This window comes from Bombus huntii, chromosome 1 (genome assembly GCF_024542735.1).
Source record: "Bombus huntii isolate Logan2020A chromosome 1, iyBomHunt1.1, whole genome shotgun sequence".
Lineage (NCBI taxonomy): Eukaryota > Metazoa > Arthropoda > Insecta > Hymenoptera > Apidae > Bombus > Bombus huntii.
In genome coordinates this window covers 5,337,876-5,360,362 of record NC_066238.1, presented here as the reverse complement: position 1 = coordinate 5,360,362, position 22,487 = coordinate 5,337,876, and the positions used below count along the sequence as shown (strand labels likewise).

The 22,487-nt window shown below is 37.1% G+C and overlaps 1 protein-coding gene across 1 annotated transcript in view; it reads left to right on the top strand.

Moving 5' to 3' along the window:
* Positions 1-22,487, top strand: part of LOC126871201 (uncharacterized) — a 102,980-nt gene that overhangs the window by 62,197 nt on the left and 18,296 nt on the right. The gene's annotated exons all lie outside the window — the stretch shown is intronic.

The window sequence follows — 22,487 nt, the reverse complement described above, 5'->3', positions numbered from 1 at the left end:
TCTTCTGTTCTCTTACACCTACTTATATCTTCTTTTTATTTCTTTTCGACTTCGATGTAATTATTAATAGCAATCATCAGAGTTATGCATTCCATTCTACTTGACAGAAGTTTATAATAAATTATTCTCCTATGATCCTGTGAAATACACAGCGAAATTTAATATCGATTGAACTTCTTGAACAATCCAATATATCGAGATTGAAAAGGAATCGTACGACAAATTGTGCGATAGTTTACGATACCGATGGAAAAAAACTTATCGGAAAGTACTCGAGTGTAAAATAAATGACGAGCCATAATCCTGTATAAGAAATTCTCACCAACTACCTTGGATATACGATATACTTTTTGTAGCACAAAAAAAAAGATTCAAGTTAAAATTATGCGAATCAAAAATATGAGATCTTCCAACACGTTCTGAGTCGGAAACGTTTCCCTGCTAAACGTTTTTAAGATGTTCTGAAAAGAAAACAACATCGAAGACTACATAGGCAAAATATGACAAGCGCATTTTCCTCGATTTTCAGATTTTTATATTAGTCTAAAGAAAAGTATTCTAGTATGAATCTGAAGTAGGCACAATCTGTTATACAAATCTACGAAACATTGTAAAGGTGTTAATGGCGTAACTAATTTTATAACAATGAATATTTTTGAAGTATTCATATTTCAAACAATTTAAAAAGTCTGACTAGTTTTTCTCCTGTAATTTCCAATTTTCAACGTAGCGATCAAAGTCTCTAAAAACTAAAGCAGATAGGTGGTCTTTTTCCAAGAAACATCTTCCAAAATTCTTAAGAACAGATTATAACAAATTAGAATGTTTAGTCGCAGAATGTTGGAGTATTCAAACGTTAAATTTACGCGAGAAATATCAAAATACGATAAAATAAATAAAGTACAAGACAGTGAAATACGTCGAACAACGAACTCGCACTAGAATCTTCATCTTATTTAAGATATTCTTAAAATCAATCCTCACGGAGGAATGCGTTCGTCGAAAAGTCAAAAACATCGAACGAATAGCATGTGTATTTTCTATACGACTGGAAACGATCGAACGTGACGTTACGGGATTTCATACTGAGCTTCGTCTACGTTTTATGTTCAATGATCTTAGAGACACGTTCGAGCGGTTCGAAGTAGCCGTCCCTTCGCTTTAAGTAAAAAGTCCAACAACGTGAAAGATGTACTGTGCTCCTGGAATAAAGATTTTATCAGTAGAAATACACCATCGTGAGGTATTTGGTGTCGTGATAGCTCCTTAATGTCGTTTGCGAAAGATATTTAAAAAGCAGATTGGAAATGTCAACAGTTGTCTGTCTTCAGTTTTTAGATAAAATTTATCAACATTAAAATCATTAACGATTAATGTATTTTTATATCTTAATATTTTAAATGTCTCTAAAAACAAATTCTTACGTAGATGTAATATTCTGATCTCGTTTGGACTTGCATCATCTAATGTTTTAATCTATCAAAATTCATTCTGACGTTCTTTGTATTGTATATGGTACAGCGTGCTATAAGTAGTATTAGATTTACTGTATATCAATTAATGATATTTATTTCTTTGTATACTATAATTAATTTTATATTATTTCGATAATTCTTGTGCAACTAATATTTATTCTAACATCCTCTGAATATTCTTAAAATATAGAGTTTATCAAACTCAATTTAATTTGATAATAAAATTCTGAATTCTGAGAATATTTGTGATTTAAAACATATAAGTTAATAGATTATTCAAGTATGCTAATTATTGCGCAATTTATATGTAGATTTTGTCGAGAGATTAATAATGGAACTTTCGATATCGTACCCGAAACATTTGTCTCGTAGCGGATTAATTAATATTAGGATGAAACACGCAGAAGGTTAATTGAGTCTGACAGGAAAGGTGAAGACTCTAGATTTTCCTGTATATGATAAATTACAGAAATAATAAAAATTTTAAGCTAAGCGTAATTCTTTCTTCTATCTTATACTTGTAATATTTAACGATGAATCGTTGAAATAAATTATAATACGTATTAAACAACTTTACCATTTCATTTGCATGGTTTTTGAATTTAATTTATATTTCATGGAGAAAGGGAAATAGCGAGACGGGGGCACAGCGAGATAACACATTTATTGGTCGTTTAAATTATTCCATAATTATATTTCTACCCCAGGGTAAAATTTCAAACATTGAATTAGCCAAGCGCCAGATAATGGAATAACAATTATTTAGCGCTATACTTTGATGTTATCCTACCGTATCTACCCTATTTCTAGTGCCACTCCTATGAGACATTCGAGAATCTAGAAATTTATAATGATTTCTGTTAAACTATACTAAAATTAGAACGCGTCATGTTCTTTTAAATATCGAGATACAGCATCCTCGATACTCCTATGATTTTAATATCAAATTAAATTATAATTCAATTATAAGATAAAATGGGGGTAAATTTTTAAATGCACGAATTAAATCAAATAATATAAAATCAAATAATTCCATCCAGAAAATAAAGACATATACAAACGACATATGTTAAATGCATAAAACTAATCCAATAGTTGCTAACAATTGATTCGTCTCGAGTGAAAATATAGAGTAATGGAAAATATATTGATTTATCATAGAATTTCAGACGAATAACAAATTAATGTTTTTTCGGTCTTAATGATTTACGTCATTCGGATGCTGATGCAATGAATGCAAATCTTTTCGATGAATTTCTTTGATACCGAATACCGATCAAAGTATCGAACGTAGGTAGCACATTTTTACAATTTACATGACACGCTAAATTGGTTTTTCATTCTTAGAAAATCAATTTCACGAAGCATTCGTTTCGGCTGAGGCACTGATCAGTGCATTGAAATCTAGTGACGAAACGTATCCCACAAAAAGTTAATCGACTTCTGAAAAAGTCGTATTACGCCCCTGCGCTTAGTTTCTAAGATTCCATGAATCTTTGTCAAGAAAGAATTCCAAGGCGATCATTAATCTAATTTCGTACCAAATTTTATCGTCCTTCTTCGTTCCCGTACCAACTGAAGATCTTAGAGGAAAAATAGCGCAAATGCGGCAGAAAACATATGGTAAAAGTTTTCATTCGTTACAGAGTACATTAATAAATTAATAGAAATAAATTATTTGATATATTGTACTAGTACAACAACATTCGCAGAAATATTCGCTTAGTTTTTGCCACATTTTCATCTTGCAATTAAAAAAGAAACATGTTTTGTTAAAAATTATTCAACGATGTAGAGGACGTAAAACTACAGGTGGGCAAATTTTTTCGATAAAAGGGAAACATGTTTTATTTTTTTTTTTTTTTAAGAAGAGAAAATTTTTTTTTTAAAAGAGAAAACAAATTATATTTAATACGATTGCGTAGTAACGCTAAAAGGTTCATCATGATTTTGCATGAATGCGAAGTAACGGTGCAAAAATTTTGTAAATACCATTTGCAAGAGTTACAAGACAAAAGTAACGAATTAAGCCTCGTTCTCGTTGGCCTCGATTATCCCTTAACCCAAATCCCATTGGGAAGATTTTGTACATTGTGCATGAAATGCGAAATAGAGAATTTACCTAAAATCTAAATTGAAATTTGGAATTAAACTGGGATACATATCATAGAAAAATTAATAATACGAAGAATTAGTTGAAGAACGACGAATTTGTCTTAATGCTCAGTACTCTGTTGCTTTAAGCAGAGGAACTCGATAAAGCAACGATCGAGAAACATAAAAGATATAAACAGGAAGAAATTTAACGTTATTATACATAAATATGAAGTTTTTATTACAGTGTTAAACGTATGAATCTTTTTTTTTCATATATTAAGATTACACAATTTCCATCTGTTCTTACATGCTTTTAAACGGTCCCCTCGCACGATTGAACTAACATTATTAACGAAATTGGGTTTATTGCTATTAATAAATTCTCTTACATCGCGGTAACAAGTTTTATAGTAAAAGAAATGGAGTCATAGAAGTAAATTTTACAACTTACCTGTTACTCAATTGTTTTGTCTGACGAAAATTTGTTGAAACTTAACATAAAACTCTATAACCTATGGTTTATAACTTGTCCAATTACTAATATTTTTAATTGATAAATTATTATGTAGGAGGACCCAGATAATAATTGCCAAAGTTCTTAGTAACTCATTAATCACTTTTGAAATCTATTCCACTTTCTGTAACACTTACGAATAGGATTGTACACGTAACAATCGTCGATGTTTCTTTTATCGAACCGCAAAGTACTCACTGTTCAACCTAATATTCATCGAGTTAACGGTATAGAACGCGGTATATGAATATAATTGATGCAGTGATTTTTGTAAGTCAGATTTATTGACACATACATACACCTATCCATCTGTTTCGTTTCTGTTGAATTAATCCAAACATGGAAAGTGGCTTTGAAACAGCTTGTTAATAATTTGTTGAAATCCATAATGGATCGTTTCATTGGCAGATAACAAACTTTTACGAATTGGGATTGCAGGTATTTTCGCGATATATATATTGTAAAGGCTTTTTTTTTGCATGATGTTTGCACGGGATATGGATTTTTCGACGGTCGAGAGTACTGCGCAATGAGACAGATTCAACGACCTGGATAAAAAGTTGCTTCGTTCACCGACTTGTGCTTTAGGACTCTTCGAACGATATCCGGCTTTTGGAAGTTATACTCTTTGGCTCGACAAGATATTCGAAGGAGAAGGACATCCCCAAACATAGAATTTATGGTTAGGATAATCAGTTTCCAATTGTTTTCTGACATCAATCCTTTCGTGAAATATAGCGTTAGGAATGTTCCAAAATTTAGTCTTAAACGTAATATAATGTATCTTTGTCATGCCAAAGAAACTTGCGTAAGACGATCCTTTATACCATGATAATTATTGAAATATCTTTAAGTACTGTACTTCAACTTTATATATTTTTACATAAGGATGATAATAGGAATATTTGATATTTAATCTTTCCGTTATTTTCTTATTTTTTCCTTCTATAATCTTCATTTACGCGAAATTTCCTTTTCAAGATTTCTTCTGAACTCTAAATAAACAAAAGTGAACAAAAATAAGAAGAAACGTAATAGGTACCTATGTGCTTCAATATGCATTTAAGAATAGAAAATGAAAGGTTCAAATATTCATAAATTGAGATTCAACGTATTACACGATACGTATTATAGACTATTTTTGATTGAATTTTATATAAGCGATAATATAATACACAAACAGTGATAATATTGTGAATTATCGATATAAAAATTATGAACAAAGGAATAAAGAGAAAATAGAATTAACATGCAGAAATTCTGAAAGGAATCGATAATGGGATTGGTTTACTCAATAGCTCAATAGCTGCTGGCGAAATTTGAGAAGAAAATGGTTTTAACCTTTTATCGACTCGCATCGAAATGACCTAATGACATTTTTCAGCAGGACCTAAAAGAGAAGCTTCTTGCATTACGCTTTGTATCTTCGTCGCAACTCTCTCAATCTCATGCCTACGTTTGTAAGACATTTATTTTCCTCTAAATTTAAGTGAAGTGTGCTTTATGGCAAATGTGTTCTTGAACGCTTTCCTATATCAAGATTTGACGAGATGTTTCACGACGGAGTTTCCTCGCGGAGACAAAGGAAAAAACAATCTCAAGAAAAATTATCGAATGGAAAGGAATATTCCCATTCTGTTAGATCCATATTCTAATTAGGAACGAGGAAACAAAATATGTTAAATAATTTTACTTTTTAGTAAAAAACTTGTTTTCCTATGTCAGTTACCCTTGCAAATAAATTCAAGCGTTACCTTGTATATAGAAAAAAAGAGGCAGATATAAAGAGAAGATTGAAGTCTCTGAAGGGAGCCTTACGAGACGAGGATTGCTGCTTTGAAGGTCCTGTTTTGATGACATTACGAAGTCCTGCTGAAGTGCAAAGTTGAAACTCAAGCAAAGAGATGAATTCACTTGTTTATTAGATAGATTTCTTTCATCTCCGGCTGCCTCGTATTATTCGCTTCATTTTAAAGCAGGAAATATCGAATTACCAGAAGACCAGAACTTTCACGATGACTTGTTCCACGACAGTATACCGTTACTTTTTTTTTTTTTACTGTCGTCTGAGTGGAATGTTCTATTAAGATAAACTTGTTCTGCAACTGTTATACATTCTTTATGAAACACTGTATCTAAGCGATCATTAATTTATATTTTATAAAATAGTTCATTACTTTAATAGAAGATTAATAGAATAATTTAATAGAAGAACAATCAGATTCAAAATTTCATAGAAATTTTACCAATGATCACGTGCAACTCTTTTTAGAAAAAGAAAAAAAAATATAAAATAAATGGAACGTATGACAAAATTTAGTCTTTGTTTCAATTTCAATATTTCCTTAAAATCTTCTTAACATTTTCCATCTACAGTAAAAGTAGAAAAAAGACGCTCTAATCGTTAAAAACAACATAACCCAATAAAGAAATAAATTTTACGCGAACTGATAATAATTAACCTTTAAAACGAAGTATCCCTCGTTTCCTTGCTCCTTTTTATAATCGGCCGACATTTTTGAGCAACCGTCGACATCGAACGAGCGCCATTGTTAAACAAGAACAAAGCTGGTCGAATGTCGATAACTTTATATCCAGATAATATGTGCCATGTAATACTACCTTAACGACCTACTCTACCTTGATTTTCCTCTATTTAATAACGCTATCGAATCTCCATAAATTTTCTTCGACTTTCCTTTTCCTCTTTCTTCTTCTTCTTCTTCTTCTTCTTCTTCTTCTTCTTCTTCTTCTTCTTCTTCTTCTCTGTTTCTTTTTTTCCCTTTCTCGGTCGATTACCAGAAGAAAGTTACCGAAATTCTCGAAAGGAGTCGGATGAAAAGGTTAAATGTTGCGAGATGACAGCAGTTCTGGTTCTTTTATTTATCGTTTGATAGCGTTTACTTTGTTAACAAAAATCTCCGGAATATACCGGTAACAGGGACATATGCACGAAGCCGATCAAAAGCATCGCAACCTCGTTTTTAACGTCGATCGGAGCAACCCCATGGAACCCGGCTAGTTCGAGCTGGCTGGTGAGCCAGCAGGGCGAAAGGGGTGGCTGTAGTGACGTATCGACCGACGGGGTCACCTGGGGTCACCAAAGTTCATAGCGTCTCCTGGTTCACGAACTCGCCGAAAGTGCGGCCGCCATTCTGTTTCGTCGAACGACCGTTTCCACGAAATCGAAATTCCGTTTTTTTTTCTCTCCTCTGTTTCGTGCATTTCTGTCAAAATCAATGCACCAATAGATGCGACAAGAGTTTGCTGTGATTCTCCAACTTTCATAGTTTCACTTTGGTTCGCTGTAGCCATCCTTTCGCGTAATCAAATTCGTATCGATTGTTGTGAAATTAAATTCTTGATTGGTTTACGTTGTTTTTAACGATTCGTCTGTTCTTTTTCTTACGGATAGTAAACGGTATTGGATTAGTTTCGCTATCTTATCTTCTTTTTTAGACGGGTTTCGTTCTCTTCTGTTTCACGCATTTCTGTCAAAATCAATTCATCGATAGATACCTCAAGTCTATCGAGATTCTCGAATTTTTCTATTTCAATGTTGCTCCCGTTTCAGCAAACAAAAGGGAGTTGTAACGTTTTAAGGGAACGTTTAATATATATATATATATATATATATTAAATGTATTTTTCTTTTTAAAAACAATGATATGTAAAGATAAATGATCTGTGTCAGCTGCAGGTTTTTGAGATATTTAAATGAATTTTTATGGAACATTGCAGAGCTAGGTGTATGGAATCTATTTTAGTAAATTGTTAAAGTTTTAATTGAAAAACTCGATGGTTAAGCGAAACGAGCGCATTTGTTTTCAAAAACCAGATGAGTAAAGAAAATACTTCACATTATTATACATTCATGAGAATTTTATAGAATGTAGGAGATATAATATGGTATACATACATATACTAAATATCTAAAAAACAATTCTCATTTTAATATTTGATGGGCGAAATAAATCTCTATTTAGCCTTCATTTCTTTAGTTACGTTCACGAATATTTGCATTTGCATAAATATCACCATTCTAATTATGATTTTCTAAGTTTTCTAAGTTTAGGACCGTACAAATTTCTTCATGGAACTTCAATATTACCCACAGTTTTGTTAAATCAAATTGAAATTATCATTTGTATCATTTTTCCTTGCTCAATTAACTATCATGTATCAATAAATCATATCAATATAATTTTACTGTTTTAACATGATTTTCTTCATAGTACTTCTTATGATACAAGATCATTTAATCACATTTGAGAGATATACGATTAACAGGCAGAACGTCAGCGGCGAATTGTGTCTTGCTGTTGAGTTTAGTATGTTCGACTATTTATGTGTTATTCTACTGGCTACCATGTTCGTATTATCAGAGAATGGAACCAATGGTGCTGTTGCTGAAATTTCAGCTTCAACACCATATACCTGAATATTCCAATGATTTCTTATAAATATGTCATTGAATAAATTCTAAGAAGCATCAATAAACTGTGGATAATTATTAACACAAAATATAGTATATAATTTTTAAAAGGAAATATGATGCACATGAGCATACAGTAAAAATATACGACAGAGACACGTGTAACAATCGTGCAAGTAATTTGCAATTGTATATATAAATAAAAATGCATATAATATTTAAAAAATAACTCGCGATGGTATAAACGAAGATATAAAGTATTTAAACAAATCCATTTTCGTTATTCTAATATATTAACCATGTGCTACAATTTTAGAAGTAAATACACAAGAATATATTATATAATATACGAGTCGCGTTTAAATTTCACTTAGTGTAATTTTTTACTGTTTAGTATAATGCATAAAGAAAAAGGGAAAGTGATTTACCGTTGATATCATATAGCGAAAGATAGAGCTATCAGATTATCAGGCACACCTAGAGTAGATGTAAAGTAATCCCTGCTGTTATCATCACTTATTCCCTTGAAATATGATATAGCATTTTTATGCGTCGTATATCAGAGATAAACGGTAAAATCTTGTGTAAACTTCGGGAATTGGGGCAAACAGATTCATCGACACGCATCAGGTGCTTTTGCACTTGAAAAAAACAGGGTAAGTGAGTCGCAGCGTTCAGCCTAGAATTTTCTAGCAGGACGCGTTTCATTTTTGCATAATAATCTTCTCGAATTGTATTTTCATATATCCTTGAAATAATAATTCTTGAAAATATTTTAATAATAATTCTTGGTTTTCTTGAAAATATTTAACATCAACGTTACTAAAGGATATTCTCTCGATAAAACGAATCGAATGATTAAAAACAGAATATATATTTTGTACTTGTTACCGTGAAATATATCATGCTTATAATATATTGTAGCAATTTTAGTTGAAATATTTGATTTATGTATTTTTATATTTAAAATTAACTTTTAAACGATCATGGCTTTGTGGTTTTGGTGCGAAAATACTTTTATGTATTCCTAATTCCTACACGTGTGTTCTTAGGACGTTTCTATAAATATAGCGTTTAATAGTAGAGTCAAATACCGTATATTTGTCGAATACTGGAATTTCAAAATAAACCTGCGTAGAATTAAAATAAACATAGTCATGCCGTTGGGTTAAATAAAGACTATATCTTACCTACTTACTTCAACGAGGTCAAATTGACTTCCTCTTACTAGTTGTACGTGTATAGCAAATATTTTATCCATCAATTGAAACTACTGGTTTCATAGTTGAAAATCTACAATATAAAGAAAGATAAAAGAATAGAAAAACACCACTTAAGGCTAATACAGGATAATCTACAGACGTAATAAAAATGAAAAAAATGTCCTTAACGATGTTTCTCAATTTTTGCCTCTTTATTGTCTTCATTTTATCAACGTTCTAAAAAATCCATGAACTAAGGATTAAAATCTTTAGATAAGATTAATATAGCGTCTATAAGGAGAGAAAACTTCATCTAATAAAAAATTACAACGCATTAGTAAATAAAAAGAGTTTGTTAAAAATGTTAAATATGTAAGCAATCTTACTTTTTATTCAATGAACCAATAACTTTAACATCATCATTAATGTGTTACAGAATTTCATATTTAAAAAAGAGAAATTTTTATTTAAAGCTGTCAGCTCAGTTGTTTATTATAGTGTACGTGTGAGTGATATATATATTCCAGCCGCCCAGTTTTACCTCATCTTGTTACCAACTTACATAACAATTATGTTAGCTATAACGACGCGATTCACGCTGAAGGGAAACATACAATAAGATAGAATATGCACAATTGTCATTGCAACAATTTCATATATTTTTCTTATAAAACATAACGTAATAGAACTTTTTCAGTGAATTATATATGCTATTTCGTTGCATCGTAACAAAGTTTTACCACAGACCAGGTGGAAAATAGACGTGAAATGCTTTTTCGTGTCCCGTTTTTGGGGATCACCTGATCCCCCTACCATTTTCGTGTCACATGCGACGTTATCGATTAAGTATAGTACTGTTCTGAATTAAAACTAAAGTCTCGTATGAAATTATAAATAAAATATAGAACGACATATCCTGTAACCGGAATGAAGTTTAAAATTCTATACTCCTACGATACTTTAGAAAACATTACACGCCATGAAAGTAATAAAATACTGTAAAAAGATCAACGAAAAGGGCAAAACGATCATCAATATCTTATTTCCGTGGATAAATATATCAATCATCAACTTTCAAAAATAAATTAAAATTAAGACATAGAACAAACGATGCGATTTAAGATTAGGACTTGACAATAATGCTGCAAACAAAGAACGCAACATAGAACTAAGACTTTATAGAACGGTTGAAAACATAAAGGAGAAAAGATAAAGCTAAAATTAATTAGATTTAAACTTAAGTGTAAGTTTAAAATCTAAGACCCAATAGAAAGGATAAGCCTCTTTTTATCTATCACCATACTTGGCCGAGCAAAGAATGAGGCTAAAAATTAATATAAACTAGGTTAGAACTAGAATCTACTTACATTAAAGTACATTAGATTCCTACTGACAGCCTTTCATCTCAAAAACTCAAACTTGGAGCAAAATTTAAAATACGAAACTATGAACACTTTGTTGAACCACTTGTAAAATTTCATACTTTAACATTTAAAACGATTAGACAAAGAGCTATAAACTTTTTGCTCCAAGTCAGTCAACCAATACTTAGTTATAACTACAGATATATAAAACTTAGACAAATATAACTTAGTACAAGAAGTATGCACTAAAGAGTACCGCCAATACATATATCTTAAAATTAATGAAAACTGAAACGTACGCATTATCTGCGATGGCCCACGTTATCCCATGATATCCCCACGATGTTTCACGGTATCCCACAATGTATCAGGGTGCACCCGCGGGAATTGTTAATCCAGCCTAACTGTTAGCCTAATTTTAGCGTGGTTCTTAGCTTGATACCATTTTCCAAAGATTAATTAACTGAAATGGAAACGATGTAAGTATTCAGCAAAGCAGAGATTGGTTCTTGGATAACGATACCAATTACTAGGTCTCGTCACGAGGAGGTGACGAACGAGATCCGCCCATGAGTTATTTAACGTTATACAGAGTCCAACAGTGTCCCACGATGTACAACGTTGTCCAACGGTGTCCCACGGTGTCCCACACTGGACCGACGACATCCCACGGTGTCCAACGATGTCCCACGGTGCAGTCCAGTCTAGATCATCCAAAATTCTCTTAGAGGCTTTTGGTGATCCAAACTGGACTGTTGCGTAGTTCTTGGCTTGGCATCGTTTTCCAAAAATTAATCACTTGATTAATCTTTGAAAAAGGATGCCAATTACCAGGTCTCACCACGAGGAGGTGACTACGCACGAGACCCGCCCATGAATTATTCAACATTATGCATCGGTCTCGACATTCAACCTATTGGCAAGAATGTCGAGTTCTGACTCTACTTGATCATGGGCCTGCGTAAAGAGATAGTTATTTCGTAGCCTAACCGCGAAACACCTATCTCCTACGCAGCAGTTACACGAATCTTTACAAACGTAAAACAAAGCTTACACAACGCAACATTCATCTCCCACACAACGATTACATCGATCAGTACAAATATCATACAATAATTCGCATCCCTACTGGCATCATTCGGTATCAAACACACATTTATCTAACTTGGAATAAAAAGAAGAAAATGTAGCTACTGACACTGTATATACCATTTCGTGTCTTGCAGAAGGGACATACGAGTCGCTGTACCAAACTGCTTAACGTTCTACTTTTGCGACGCTATAAGATATTGAACATACTGAAAAGTTGTAAACTCTAACGTGATCTCAATAAGTTTCCCTTAAAAATGGGGAAACAAGAAAATGCCCGATGAATCAGACGATAAAGGAAAAAATCGCGGCGCGCCCGGAACGAACGAGATCGCGGTCACTCGAAAGAACTAACAAACCTACATGACGTACCCCCGTGCACTAGATAACCCTAAGGTTCAGCGGAAAGCCCAAGAATTGACCGTAACTCGATTCCTGTTTCGCCGTTCGAAACTTACACGAGTCGCGGTCGATGGCGCCGACCGATGATGCCAGTGAACCACGGGTAATTCAGCCGGGGATCCAGCACATAGGCCAGCAACTTAACACACTCCAACTGAACATGTGGAACCCGGGGATGGACCGCTGAACAGGATTACGAAGACAAGAGGCCTCAACTGAACAGTGGGGTCCACTCACGGGGAGGGACCGCTGAACAGGATTACGAAGGCATTGACCTCAACTGAACAGTGGGGTCCACTCCCGCGGGGCCGAACAGAATTAAAGAGGACGTGAAATTGCAGGTCCCTGATCGAGTACCGAAGTACCAATCGGACAGGACTGCAGATCCACGACAGAATCCCCAATAGATTCACAAGCATCACCGGCGCGACGACAACTCCCGCGATCCGATGCGAACGTCGAGCAGTCGTCGAGCAGTCACCAAGACAGAGGTGTCCTTGGGGCGACTTACGAATCCAAAGAGTTGTCCAGTGCACGTTGACCCGCACGTACGCGGAATACGCGCGAGCGAGTACGTCACGCTACGGTTTGAAAGAACTGAGTGATCGCGAACCGATAAATCGCGAGTACAATAAGTACTGTGTGGTAAGCGAGTGAAGGGAGACGAGATTTTTCTTTTTTTCGTTCTAAGGTGGATAAATGTCGTTGTACAGAATGAGCTCACAATGCACTTAACATAGGTATCTACCTTACGATTAATTAAGACTAAAACGTACGCATCCCACGGTGTCCCGCGGCGTCCAACGGTGTCCCGCGGCGTCCAACGGTGTCCCGCGGCGTCCAACGGTGTCCCGCGGCGTCCAACGGTGTCCCGCGGCGTCCAACGGTGTCCCGCGGCGTCCAACGGTGTCCCGCGGCGTCCAACGGTGTCCCGCGGCGTCCAACGGTGTCCAACGTTGTCCAACGTTGTCCAACGGTGTCCAACGTCGTCCAACGGCGTCCCACGGTGTCCCACGGTGTCCAACGTTGCAGTCCAGTGTAGATCATCCAAAATTCTTTTCGCGGCATTTGGTGACCCACACTGGACCAACGATGTCCCACGTTGCAGTCCAGTGTAGATCATCCAAAATTCTTTTCGCGGCATTTGGTGACCCACACTGGACCAACGATGTCCCACGTTGCAGTCCAGTGTAGATCATCCAAAATTCTTTTCGCGGAATTTGGTGACCCACACTGGACCGACGATGTCCCACGTTGCAGTCCAGTGTAGATCATCCAAAATTCTTTTCGCGGCATTTGGTGACCCACACTGGACCGACGATGTCCCACGTTGCAGTCCAGTGTAGATCATCCAAAATTCTTTTCGCGGCATTTGGTGACCCACACTGGACCGACGATGTCCCACGTTGCAGTCCAGTGTAGATCATCCAAAATTCTTTTCGCGGCATTTGGTGCCCCCACACTGGACCGACGATGTCCCACGTTGCAGTCCAGTGTAGATCATCCAAAATTCTTTTCGCGGCATTTGGTAACCCACACTGGACCGACGATGTCCCACGTTGCAGTCCAGTGTAGATCATCCAAAATTCTTTTCGCGGCATTTGGTGACCCACACTGGACCGACGATGTCCCACGTTGCAGTCCAGTGTAGATCATCCAAAATTCTTTTCGCGGCATTTGGTGACCCACACTGGACCGACGATGTCCCACGTTGCAGTCCAGTGTAGATCATCCAAAATTCTTTTCGCGGCATTTGGTGACCCACACTGGACCGACGATGTCCCACGTTGCAGTCCAGTGTAGATCATCCAAAATTCTTTTCGCGGCATTTGGTGACCCACACTGAACCGACGATGTCCCACGTTGCAGTCCAGTGTCGATCATCCAAAATTCTTTTCGCGGCATTTGGTGACCCACACTGGACCGACGATGTCCCACGTTGCAGTCCAGTGTAGATCATCCAAAATTCTTTTCGCGGCATTTGGTGACACACACTGAACCGACGATGTCCCACGTTGCAGTCCAGTGTCGATCATCCAAAATTCTTTTCGCGGCATTTGGTGACCCACACTGGACCGACGATGTCCCACGTTGCAGTCCAGTGTAGATCATCCAAAATTCTTTTCGCGGCATTTGGTGACCCACACTGGACCGACGACGTCCCACGGTGTCCCACGTTGTCCCACGGTGTCCCACGGCGTCCCACGGTGTCCAGCGGCGTCCAACGGCGTCCCACGTTGCAGTCCAGTTTAGATTATCCAAAATTCTCTTCGTGGCTTTTCGTAATCCAAACTGGACTGTATTAGCGTGGTTCTTAGCTTGGTATTGAATTATTGTGCAATGTTTGTACTTATGGATGTTGTGGTTTTCCAAAAGTTAATCAACTGCTTAATCTGCGAAAACGATTACATCTATCAGCACAAACATTGTACAATAATTCGGTACCGTACTGGCAACATTCTGTATCAAAGATACATTTGTCTAACTTGGAACGAAAGAATGGAAATGAAGCTATTGACATTGCATATACAAATTAGAGTCTTGCAGAAGAAGCATACGACTCGTTGTACTAAACTTATGAAAATATCGAAAAGTTATATACTCCAACGTTACCGCAATATGCTTCTTTTAAAAATTGGGAAACGGGAAGAAGCCTGAACAATCAGACAATGGAAGAAAAATCATTTGGGTATCTAGCATACATATTTAATATGCTATGAAATGTTCATATATGTAATTGAAATGTACTTTCTGCAAATTGATAAATTTGAAACAAACTCATTTACTTGATTTGGTATATGAAAGAAACAGGTATCTTTAAAACGAGAACATTTTATACGTGGAAAATAAACTACTAATAATGGTTAATTATAGATCAAATCACTATTGATTAAATTTTAGCAAATATAGAGAATCACTTGTATCTTTTTAATCGAAACTAGGGTTACGTTGAAAACAAGTATTTTAAGTAATTGAATTTAATCTGAATAAAAAATTCAATATGAAATTCGAATATGTATAAAATTCTACATTACTGTTAAAAGATTGAAAATATCGCGGTCGAAAAATGTAAAAGTTATGGTTCTAAGAACGAACAATCACCAGCAATAAATTAAATTTTAAAAAATATTTTAAGCCTTCATAGCAACATTAAGATATTTCATTATAATACTTTGTTGCGCGTGAAATCGCTCACAGATTCATGTATATATATTATACGTTCGTAATAAAGTTCTGTATTTTAGCAGTCATGGTAACGTTAAAGCTGACAAAGAAATATGTCTTATAGCAGTATTTTCAGTAATAAACGTGCTAATAAGGGGCGCTGAAAAGGAAACAAAGCAGTAGCCAGAAGGGCTACTAAAATTCGATCGTGTTCCACTCTATATAAACCCGATCAACACGCCGAGAGTGGAACTGAATATTCTTGTTTCGCAACACTAATTTATTACTAATATTTATGAAGCAGAAAATTCTCAAAATCAAACGCGATGAGTGCTTCGTTATATCTGCAATATCAATTAATCTACCATTAAAAAAAAAGAGAAAAGTCTGAAAATTCCCGATATTTGATACGCAACGCTAATAAGTATAAATCTACGCACTCGTATTTAAGCAATACGCAACACTAATAGCGAGAGATTGAAGTGCAACCATTTAAGAGGTTGCTGACGAACGATCACACTTGCACAGCTCTTGCAGCTGTACGTGTGATCCAGGAACAGTGTCCGACAATTGCAGTCGGAGGGTTTGGGCATTTTGTAAACGCAACTCTAGTGAACAAAACGCGATCATTCATTATCGCAACGCTAACAGGAAAAATTAATAGAATTCGCGATGGAACAATATCGCAACGCTAACTATTATAGTGAATTTAATAAAAATTACTATTTACTATCTAAAAAAGCTACTTTAAATATTATGGTATTGCTACTTGCAATACTATAAAATTAATTGAAAACTAACACTTTTATAATCGAATTTTAAACAATAGAAAACAGGAAAAATTCTAAAAATTGCAAAAGACAATCGCGATATCGTAATTCGCAACTCTAAAGCAAACGCGATTATCATTTTATCGCAACTCTAATTCAAACCGTAATCATTTTCTCGCCACACTAATGAAAAGCCGCGATGTTATTTCGCAACTCTAATACAACCCGTAATTAATTTGTCGCAACACTAATAAAAAAAATCGCGAGTGGAGGGCTGACATATCGCAGTGCAACCATGTAGGAGGTTGCCGATGAATGATCACACTTGTACAGCTCTTGCAGCTGTACGTGTGATCCAGGAACAGTATCCGACAATTGCAGTCGGAGGGTTTGGGCAGTTTATGAACGCAACTCTACTCAACAAAACGCGATCATTCATCATCGCAACGCTAACAGGAAAAATTAGCAGAACTCGCGATGGAACAATATCGCAACGCTAACTCTTAAAATGAATTTAATGAAAATTAATATTTACTATATGAAAAAGCTACTTCATATATTCTGATATTGCAAATTGCAATACTATAAAATTAATTGAAAACTAACATATTTATAATCTAATTTTAAACAATAGAAAACAGGATAAATTCTAAAAATTGCAAAAGACAATCGCGATATCGTAATTCGCAACTCTAAAGCAAACGCGATTATCATTTTATCGCAACTCTAATTCAAACCGTAATCATTTTCTCGCCACACTAATGAAAAGCCGCGATGTTATTTCGCAACTCTAATACAACCCGTAATTAATTTGTCGCAACACTAATAAGAAAAATCGCGATTTGCCCAATGGGACGATGGACCGACATATACATCGGCCAAAAAAGCAAACTACTACTACTACTACTACTACTACTACAAATACTAAAATCGAGCATAGTGACAAAGTAGTAACAATAATGACTTCCCATGCTCTGGATGACCCAGAGGATGGGCAGCCATTAGTAGTTGCCCTCTTGAGTGGCAGTTTGCCGGGCCTCTTCGGCTTATAGCCTCTTCTTTCTTCGGGCGCAATGCCCGCTGAAACTTAAATCTAAGCTCGAGACTTCTAAATCGCAAACAAAAAAAAAAAACTTACCAAGGTAAAATAAAAATATAAACCGCGGAAGCTGATTGAAATGCACATGGACTGACCAACGATCACAGCAGTGATCGTTGCTCACTCGCATGTGCGTGCTCGAGCAATAAACGTTCGTTTCGACCCATTCGCGACCGCGACCGCGAAATTCGAAAAATCGAAAGGCAAAACCAGAGACGAGTGCATGCTCTACTCGTGCCAGTTTCACCGTCGATTTTTCAAATTAGATTTCCAGAAACAGGTTGGTCACACGAAAACGCGCCTACCCGACCAGAGACTGTGCCAACCTGCCCGGCCCTACCTACTTATAATTAACAGACATACCAGAAAGTATACTACCTATCCTACCTAGCGCTATATTTAAAAATGGCAAAACATTCACACCAACACACTCGCTCCACGGTTCTCACACAAACGCTCGGGCGCAAAGGTCCTACACTAGAGAGGACGTCCCGGGACGCCTCCGACACCCGAGCTTAACACACACCATGCACACTCTAAGGTACGTACCGTTTTCCTGAAATCGACTGACGAAGGCTAGTAACCATTGCGTAAAACGTGATAAAACACGTCTGAGGAAATGATATCGTTAAAATAAATGTAAGTAAACTTGGAATTATAATTGTAATTTACGGCAATATTTAAAGCGTGGTTACGCTTAATCGTGTGGGCGATATTATCACAAATTGTGATTGTATCGAGACGTAAATTGAATCGATATATGTTTCGACATTTTTAATATTTGATGTTTTAACGAATGAAAAAAAGCGACGCAGTTCCACGGCCTAACAACACACACACATAACGTGGAAAATACGTCGTGCACGGTACACTAACACATCGTCAGTCGCTGACAAATTATTACATTACTTAATTCTAGATCATCGTGCCCAGTGTCTTTCTCCCATTCAAGTAGCACCTGGGCACGTGAATGAGATCCTGACAATGGGCACGGAAAGGGTTAAACCTGAAAATCCTGATCTAAAAGAAATGATTAGTTTGAGTAATTTTTATTTAACGAACTAACGTTCTTTGATTTTATATTTTACTACTTCGTTTCTGATTAAATCTACTTTATTAATTTAATAGTAACTAAGTAACTCTACTTTATTAATTTAATAAATCAGAACAAAACTTTAATATTGCAAAAAAGGTAGCGTTAATTGAAAAAGACTGAGACTCGATCAAATGGAATAATTGACTCTAAATATATTACTAAGAAAGAAGTAATCTCAGGCGATCTCTTTATCAAAGCACATACTCGAAAGTGCAGAAGCAGTGTTCAAAATTATTGCTTTGATTCAAAAATCTGCCTGTCGCGAAGTGTCTTCTTGCACGTAAAATTTCACACATTCTTGTACGGGAAAAAATGAATTTTGACTCATATTTTAAATTCTAACCGAAATGAAATAAACGAACGTGACTTGATATTGTCACGATTAATTCATTGCTTAAAATCAAGTATGTTTATGTTAAACAGGTATATTCGTGTACATATTTGCCATTTGCAAATATTTATACGGAATATTAACATGCATATTTATAAATAACACGAATATATTCTCAAGTGTATATGTTTAACCTAATTATTAAAAAACTAATTATTATAATCGCGCTGTGCAAGAAGACCTATCCTAAACTAATAAATTAAAAAAAAAATGTTACTACTCACGGGTATAAGAAATACCCGCGGTCACTATGCTCGCAACAAAATTCTACGTAATACAACCGGTCACCCGTGCCGATTCGGACCTTTCATCCTACGACATGATTGAGTGACCGGAGGAACAAAAATGCATGCGACTCACCGTTCGATGCGGAGAAACAGAGGACGTACCATGGATGCTGCGCCACCCCAGCGAATATCATCAGGGAGACTAACATCAGGCAGGAACCGTGTAAAGTCCAGTGGTGGAAATGGCGGTTGTTTAAGGGCGGGTGGGGGGGGGGGGGGTTGAGGAAGAAGCGAAACGTCGTTTCGACAATTTTCTTCTTTTTCCTATCGAACGTTTATTTAGAAAATACTGCTATTTTTTTACGCTTAAAAATTATTATTAAGAAATTGGAACAAGCTTGAAAAATATTATTTAGTCGAAAATTGTTAGATACTTTTCGATAGCAAACAAATGCTCATGAATAACGTGAATGCAATGCAATCGTTTGCAAGAATTATATTGTTCGCAATTAGAATATATACTGTGAATTTTCGTTATTAAAATACGAAATATACATTCCAATAATACACTACAGTCGCGTGTTTTAAATAATGGAAAATATTTGCAAGAATTCAAAAGTTCGCCACTAAATATATTTAAAGAATACTGTGGAAACGCGCGCGAAACCTTGTTTCGAGGTATTTGAATCTACCTGTTACTAATTTGCAAGTTTATGATGTTATAACTCAATTTGAAACAATAAGATAATTCGTTAAAAATTGGTTTGAAATAAGAGAATGATTTCATACATCGGGATCTTTCAGAAGAATCAATGGACTCACGCGACGCACTCCTGTGCACAAAATAACCGCAAGATTCAGTGGAAAAAAAGAACAGATTTTTATATCTCGTTCCAAGTTAGATAAGTATCATTGTACAGAATGAGCTCAGAATGGATTCGACATAGCCAAGACATATCCCACGGTGTCCCACGGTGTTCTACGGTGTCCTACGGTGTCCAACATTGTCACACGGCGTCCAACGTTGCGGTCCAGTGTAGATCATCCAAAATTCTTTTCGCGGCATTTGGTGCCCCCACACTGGACCGACGATGTCCCACGTTGCAGTCCAGTGTAGATCATCCAAAATTCTTTTCGCGGCATTTGGTGACCCACACTGGACCGACGATGTCCCACGTTGCAGTCCAGTGTAGATCATCCAAAATTCTTTTCGCGGCATTTGGTGACCCACACTGGACCGACGATGTCCCACGTTGCAGTCCAGTGTGGATCATCCAAAATTCTTTTCGCGGCATTTGGTGCCCCCACACTGGACCGACGATGTCCCACGTTGCAGTCCAGTGTAGATCATCCAAAATTCTTTTCGCGGCATTTGGTGCCCCCACACTGGACCGACGATGTCCCACGTTGCAGTCCAGTGTAGATCATCCAAAATTCTTTTCGCGGCATTTGGTGACCCACACTGGACCGACGATGTCCCACGTTGCAGTCCAGTGTAGATCATCCAAAATTCTTTTCGCGGCATTTGGTGACCCACACTGGACCGACGATGTCCCACGTTGCAGTCCAGTGTCGATCATCCAAAATTCTTTTCGCGGCATTTGGTGACCCACACTGGACCGACGATGTCCCACGTTGCAGTCCAGTGTAGATCATCCAAAATTCTTTTCGCGGCATTTGGTGACCCACACTGGACCGACGATGTCCCACGTTGCAGTCCAGTGTAGATCATCCAAAATTCTTTTCGCGGCATTTGGTGACCCACACTGGACCGACGATGTCCCACGTTGCAGTCCAGTGTCGATCATCCAAAATTCTTTTCGCGGCATTTGGTGACCCACACTGGACCGACGATGTCCCACGTTGCAGTCCAGTGTAGATCATCCAAAATTCTTTTCGCGGCATTTGGTGACCCACACTGGACCGATGACGTCCCACGGTGTCCAACGATGTCCCACGGTGCAGTCCAGTCTAGATCATCCAAAATTCTCTTAGAGGCTTTTGGTGATCCAAACTGGACTGTTGCGTAGTTCTTGGCTTGGCATCGTTTTCCAAAAATTAATCACTTGATTAATCTTTGAAAAAGGATGCCAATTACCAGGTCTCACCACGAGGAGGTGACTACGCACGAGACCCGCCCATGAATTATTCAACATTATGCATCGGTCTCGACATTCAACCTATTGGCAAGAATGTCGAGTTCTGACTCTACTTGATCATGGGCCTGCGTAAAGAGATAGTTATTTCGTAGCCTAACCGCGAAACACCTATCTCCTACGCAGCAGTTACACGAATCTTTACAAACGCAAAACGACGCAATATCTATCTCCCACGCAACGCAACATTCATCTCCCATACAACGCTTACATCGATCAGTACAAACATCGTACAATAATTCGCAACCCTATCCGCAACATTCCGTATCAAAGACACATTTGTCTAACTTGGAACGAAAGAAAAAAAATGGGGCTACTTTGGAAAAGGAGCCCCAACAATCAGACGATGAAAGAAAAACCGCGGCGCGCCCGGAACGAACGAGATCTCGGTCACTCGAAAGAACTAACAAACCTACATGACGTACCCCCGTGCACTAGATAACCCTAAGGTTCAGCGGAAAGCCCAAGAATTGACCGTAACTCGATTCCTGTTTCGCCGTTCGAAACTTACACGAGTCGCGGTCGATGGCACCGACCGATGATGCCAGTGAATCACGGGTAATTCAGCCGGGGATCCAGCACATAGGCCAGCAACTTAACACACTCCAACTGAACATGTGGAACCCGGGGATGGACCGCTGAACAGGATTACGAAGACAAGAGGCCTCAACTGAACAGTGGGGTCCACTCACGGGGAGGGACCGCTGAACAGGATTACGAAGGCATTGACCTCAACTGAACAGTGGGATCCACTCCCGCGGGGCCGAACAGAATTACGGAGGACGTGAAATTGCAGGTCCCTGACCGAGTACCGAAGTACCAATCGGACAGGACTGCAGATCCACGACTGAATCCCCAATAGATTCACAAGCATCACCGGCGCGACAACAACTCCCACGATCCGATGCGAACGTCGAGCAGTCGTCGAGCAGTCACCAAGACAGAGGTGTCCTTGGGGCGACTTACGAATCCAAAGAGTTGTCCAGTGCACGTTGACCCGCACGT